We start from the raw sequence: 6,696 nt of genomic DNA, 5'->3' as shown, positions 1-6,696 counted from the left end.
TAAAGGAGGTTCATTTGGCTACAAATTTAGAGTCTGAAGACCATGAAAATGTCCAAACTAAGCCATCAACATGAGTATACATATTGTCACCAAAGGAAGGTCAATGGTGTCTGGAAAACCTCTGTTAGCTGGGAAGGCATGTGGCTGGCATCTGTTGATGCTGGGTTGTGTTCTAGCTCCTCCCTCAGCTCCTGTGCTTTCCTCAAAATGTTGCTCTTGGGGCATTTTGTTCTCTCTTAGCTTCTTCGGAGCAAACAGTGGGCTAGCATCCCAAAGATGTCAGCAAAAGTCTGCTTTCAGCAGCCTCCTCCAAAATGTCCCTCTCAGCTGCTCTCCAAAATGTCACTATCAGCTGCTCTGAGGTCCTTCTGTTTGTGAACTCTGTCATAGGACTCCAGTGATTAAATCAATCCCACCCTGAATGGACGGGGTCCATATCTCCATGGAAATAATCCAATCAAACATGGTGCTCACAATTGGTTGAATCACATCTCCATGGAAACACTTAATCAAAGGATTCCAACCTAATCAATGTATCTGCCCTCCTCAAGACTGCATTAAAGAACATGGCGTTGGGGGACATAATACATTCAAACTGACACACCTTCTGTCCAGATTTTGATAATATTTTTCTCACCATTCTTCAGACCTCCACTAATGGTTTCCACAAATTCCTTCTAATTGTAACAATCAGTCATCTCAAAGACCTTGCAAATATTGAACAAGAAGATAGGCAGAAAGTAAAATGGTAAGGAAAGATACAAGGCATCGCTGAACAAAAGAAAGCTGTTGTACATTTCTTTCTATCTGCTTTTTCTTTGCTTTCTAAATGTATATGCATTTGATAACAGAATTTAAAAATGAATGAGACCAGGGGCTCCTGCTTGCGCCATGGATGCAGCGGGAGGAACCGGCGTCTCTGCATGCTGGCCCGGGCCTGGTTGCAGGGCTCACCGGCTCACCGTAACAGGCGCCCTGCCAGCCTCACCCTGGTCCCAGCACAGTCCAGCATTTCCTCTCGGAGTGGCCACCGTGAGCCCCGTGTATGTAAAAGGGTCATTCCCGAGGTGGAATCCACTGGCGCAGATGCCTTTGGTTGAAGAGGAGGAAAACAAGGAAGAATCGAACCAGGCAGAAAGTCAAGTCCCCTTTCCCTCCACGGGGTCATGAATACAACGATTATGGTGGAAAAAGGAAATTGCACTCACTTCCTCCGCCCCACCCCATTCCCAACAAATTGCACCGGTCACGAGATTCTGCCTTTGCCACCGACTTGAGCGCTAGGAAAATGGTGCACCAGGCGATGTGCCCCAGAGGGGCAGTGGCAGTGGCACCACATTTGCCCTCATATCAGCAGGTGCCAGCCTCAGGAGTCAGGCCACATCTGCCAAGGAGCCACCGCGCCCTGCAGACTCTTCCACTCGGGACTACAGCCTCTGCCCCCACAAAGCCTGAATCTCCTTCCACAGGCTCCGCTGCAGGCAAAGCCTCTTCCGCCAGGCAGAACTCAGATGAAAAAGAAAAGTGGCTTCCAGATAATGAGCGTTAATCCAGCCCAGATCTCTGCTAGCATCAGCATACCAGAAGACACAAAGAACTGTGATGATCTGGATGAATCTCACATGGAGGATGTCTTCCTCCGAGATCCCTGACGTGTCGCTTTACAGGGCTACCGTCTTAGGTGAACCCAAATGCAGCTTCTTGGAGGAGATTCTGAATGACTTCCAGGAAGCCGAAACACATGGGGCCGTTTGTCCCAGTAAACCGCACTTCCTCAGACGCATCTGCCTGACTCTTCCAGCACAAATGCTGTGATCAATGGCAATGTCCATCCCCACCACCTCCATCATCATGACCACAGTCACGAGCACAACCTCCGCCATGGGCACCGTCATCCTGCACATACTGGTGCAGCAGTGAATCCATCCCTGGAGGACCACTGGCAGCCCACTAGCCAGAATACTCTACAACTGGAAGCTGGAACAGTGTTATACCAGCTGCACCAGCTTCTGCTGTCTCATCATGTGGATCACCGGCATTTGTAATGACTCATGTCCACATACAGAATACTCCTGGCGGTCAAGGTATACATTCTGTACTGACACTAACGCAGTGAATAATGTTAACCTTCCTGCCCTGGGTTGTTTAAATCCTAACGTGGCCAGCAACATGCTTGGGAATGCTAACATAAATACTAGCAATATTCCCAGTGCTGCTAGTGGGAGCAGTGGGCCCAGAGCTAGAGTTAATGTGAATAACTTGAGTAGCATAAACAAGATATTTGTTTCTGTTTTCCATATTGGTAATGGCCCTAACACAGCTGCCGGGATGACTGTGGGACTGGTTTCCAGTCAGCAGCCATCAGACCTACATTTAAACCACAAAAACTAAACCTAAAGAAATTTTAAGTATTTGGCACAATCTGTGTAATCTGCTGTTTTCTAGCTGCTGGATATCCTGAAGTAAATCCCTGTTCATGAAAGTGTTTTGAGTGAGCAGGTTGAATATTTTGGATCCTGATCAGTTCTAGCTTAAGAGATGACGTTCCCAGTGGGGGTTCCTGCCTATTACCTGGATAGTAGTTATATGCATATGTTTCTATACAAGTTCTCTACACAGTTGAAAGGTGAAACTGCATTTAACCATTGCACATGTCAGCTTTTAATAAAGCATATAAAGTGATTTTTAAAAAAGAGACTACCAAACAATCCCACAGAAAGTAGCACAGTTAGGATTAAATAGAGAAAACTTTGCCCCTGCAATCAGCATAATTGATAATGATGCATGAAGACGTTCCCACTATAATTCAGAGTGATTAAAATATGCCTACTGTCATGTCTTACATTTTGCTACCTCCTGGAGAGAAAAATAGACTAGACAAATGTATAAGTTGTATGACTGTTAGGAAAAATGATGATATAATGGTGTATATAATTAAAAATCCTTCATCAAAAATCAAGTGATCATTTATCTGGCATTGGTGCTTCCGTAATGCTCTATTCTCCTTCTTTGTTCTATTTGTCCATCTCTGTACCAACAATCCTCTAATAAGTTACAGAAACTTTATAATAAGTTGGATACCTCCATTATTTTTCTAGCTATTTTTTTTTTTAACTTCTATTTCCATGTTTTATAATTTTAAATCAGCTTTTCAATTTCCACATGGACCTTCTGGGATTTTGATTGCTATGAATCTATAAATCACATAGGTGAAAATGCATGTTGCATATGAGTGTTTTGAATTCATGAAGGTTCCATAGCCTTCCATTTATTTAGATCATCCTTATTTTTTCAATAGCATTTTGTCATTGTCAGCATACATTCTTAAATATATGACTTCTGATACTATTATAAATTACTATTTTAAATTTTTTTGTCTACATTTTGTTGGTGTATAAAATGTATATGTTTGGAGTCATGCATATACATACATATACATAATATATAGATGGATTTTATGTGGATCTGTGCCCTTGCTGAAATTATGTAATTTTAATAGTTTAATGATTTTTCTGTAGATGTTGGATTCTTACTGAAATACACTGGAGAAATAGTATTTTCAATAAATTCTGCAGTGTCAATTACTCATATGGATAAAAGATGAATTTTGATTGCCAATACACCATCATAACAAAAGCACACTGTAAAGGTTGGTTATATTCTGATTACTGGGTATTGGTGACATTTTAGCATTCAACTTGAGAAAATTTATAGTTAAATTTGCATACTTTTCAGTAGCTATCCATTAATAAAATGTTAAAAAAAAAATGTATCGTAGGAAATTAAAGAAGACATTAATGAATTGGATGCTATAGCCATCAGTTGGATAATTTCCTTTATAGCTTTAAGGAAATTAATTCCAAGCAGGTGTATTTTGAGAAAGTTGACAAGGTGATTGTAAAAATTATTTGAAAAAGGAGAGTTAAAAATATTCAGGGTGACTTTTAAGAAAATAACAGTGAGGGCTTTTTCTAACCAATATTATTTTTAACATATAGTATTACCATGTGGTATTTAAATACACACAGAACAATGAAATATATTAGGTTCCAAATATAAACCAATATTTATTTTCAGTATATTGATAGATCTGACAATACAAAGTGGTGGGGGAAGAATAATACCAGGTCAAATTAGATATAGGTTAGAAAAAAAAAAAAAAAAATTCTGGCCTCAACCACTTTCAATGAAAAAAGTCAATTCTACCTGAATTTAGACTTTAATGTGAAAGACAAAATAATTAAACTTCTGAAAGAAAACAGAAAAATATCTTCAAAAATTCGGTGCATGCAGGTTTTCTTAAACTCAATCCAAAATGTATTAACTATAAAGGAAAGGACTGTTAGTGAGCTGCATTGTAATTAACATCCTCTCCACCAAAACAAAGTATCCTTCAGAGCTTGAAAACGAAAGAAAAACAGTGGAAAAATATTTTTTTTGATACATACACCTGACAGAGGACTCATTTGGAAGGAAAAAATACTGGTGAGCCATAGGAAAATTGAAAATGCCTTGAATAGACACTTTACAAAAGAAGGTATCCAAATGACCAATAAACAAAAGTAATAGTTCTCAGTATCAGTAATTGTCAAGCTTCACTAAACTCTGGTGTAAGAAATGACATTTCTTTTCTTTTTTTTTTTTTTTTTTTAATGTTTGGGGAAGAAGGTTTAAAGCCTGGAAAGGTTAATGAGGGAGGCTTTTGGAGTGCTGTTAATTCCATTTTTCTTTATGGTTACCTTAATATGTTAAGTTCATAAAAACTTTTCTGGTTATAAACTTAAAATATATATATTTCTCTGCATACATGGTATATTTCATTAAATGATATAAAATAGAGAAATAGAAAATAAAATATATAATAATAAAACAAATAATGTCTACCATAGGTGATAACTATTAAACTATTTATTCTTAACATTGGTAATTAAAGAAATAGAATTTGGCATGTGTGCCAGTTTGAATGTATTATGTCCCCCAGAATGCCATTATCTTTGATGTAATCTTGTGTGGGAGATGTATCAGTGTTGGTTAGATTGTAATTCTTTGAGTGTTTCCATGGAGATGCAACCCACCCAACTGTGGGTGTGACTCTGATTGTATAATTTCCACAGAGGTGTTGCCCCACCCATTCAGGGTGGGTCTAAATGAAATCACTGGAGCCATATAAATGAACTGACAAACAGAAGGAACTCAGTGCAGTTGAGAGTGACATTTTGAAGAGCAACTGAGAGTGACATTTTGGAGAGAAGCTGAAGCCTAGAGAGGAACATCAGGGGAGAAAGCCATTTTGAAACCAGAACTCTGGAGCAGACGCCAGCCACATGCCTTCCCAGCTAACAGAGGTTTTCCGGATGCCATTAGCCATTCTCCAGTGAAGGTACCTGATTGTTGAGATGTTACCTTGGATACTTTATGGCCTTAAGACTGTAACTTTGTAACCAAATAAACCCCTTTTTATAAAAGCCAATCCATCTCTGGTGTTTTGCATCCCGGCACCATTAGCAAACCAGAACAGCATGTTTACTGTTTTTCCAGGAGGAATCATTTTTCAGCCCAAAATATGAAGGTATTTGTATTTTAATAGAAGAATTCAAGTTCATAAATATAGGAATATGATAGAACTAGAATATACTAAGTTTGCAATTAGTAGTGGTATAATAATTTCAGGTAAAGATTGCTAAGGGTTGCTAAATCCATAGGGTGAAATGTGAGTGGAGACTGTATATTCACATGATTCCACAGCATAACCCCATAAATCACTTGAAAGTTAAAAGGGGAAAAAGTAACTATACAGTCAAGGAAATCTGACTGTAGTCACCTTAATCCAATGATCAAATTGGCATCACAAATAGTGTGTTAAATAGATAGTATGTAGTTCCTAATATGATGCAATAAAAAGTATCTAGGATCACACTGCAGTTATACAAAAAAAAAAATAATTAAATGCAATAAAAAATTTAGATGTAGCCTCTAATATAAAAGAAAATAAGGGACAAAGAATACAGATAAAACACAACATAAAAAAAGAAAAAGGCACACTCAGATTGAGCACATGTAAAATAAATTGCCTAACCTCATCAACAAGTAATAAAAGGGAAAGGGACAGTTTCTGATTATAGAACTAAGAATGTGGCAACTAAATGCAAAGCATGGTCCTTGATTGGCTCTACTGTTAAAAAAAATCAGCTCTGGAAGCCACTTTTGACAATGGAGCAATTTGAATATAATATAGATATTAGAGGTTGTTGATCTTAATAAGTGTGATAAAGTTTACATAGGTCTATGTGATTTTTGATATAAGATTCATACTGAAGTATTTAGGGTAGAAATAACATGATATTTGGAATTCTGTCCAAGTGGTTTTTAGATAAAAAGACTAAGCACATATGGCAAAATTTTCAAATTTAAAATATAGTTTATTATATCGAAAGCATGAGCTACAAAAGTAAAAGGAGGTAAATTGAGTTTCATCAAATTCAAAAACATTTGTGCAAAGTGCATTATTTAAAAAGTCAAAAAACAGCTTACCCTAAGGGATAAAATATTTGGGAACCATATATCTGATAAGGTTTTAATGTCCAGGAGATATTAACACCTCCTGAAACTCCATAATTTAAAAACAAATAACCCAATTAAAAATGGTCAAAGAACTTGAATAAACATTTCTCCAAAGAAGATAAACAAATGGCCAAT

General features: G+C 37.6%; 1 pseudogene; it reads left to right on the top strand.

Annotated features, from left to right (window-relative positions):
• The first annotated feature begins 891 nt into the window (after window positions 1–891).
• On the top strand, window positions 892–2,391 carry LOC119512831 (annotated as a pseudogene).
• The last annotated feature ends 4,305 nt before the right edge of the window (window positions 2,392–6,696 follow it).

This window comes from Choloepus didactylus, chromosome 17, assembly GCF_015220235.1.
Source record: "Choloepus didactylus isolate mChoDid1 chromosome 17, mChoDid1.pri, whole genome shotgun sequence".
NCBI classification, from domain to species: domain Eukaryota; kingdom Metazoa; phylum Chordata; class Mammalia; order Pilosa; family Megalonychidae; genus Choloepus; species Choloepus didactylus.
The sequence above is the reverse complement of the archived record's forward strand: the minus strand, read 5'-3'. Positions and strand labels throughout refer to the sequence as shown.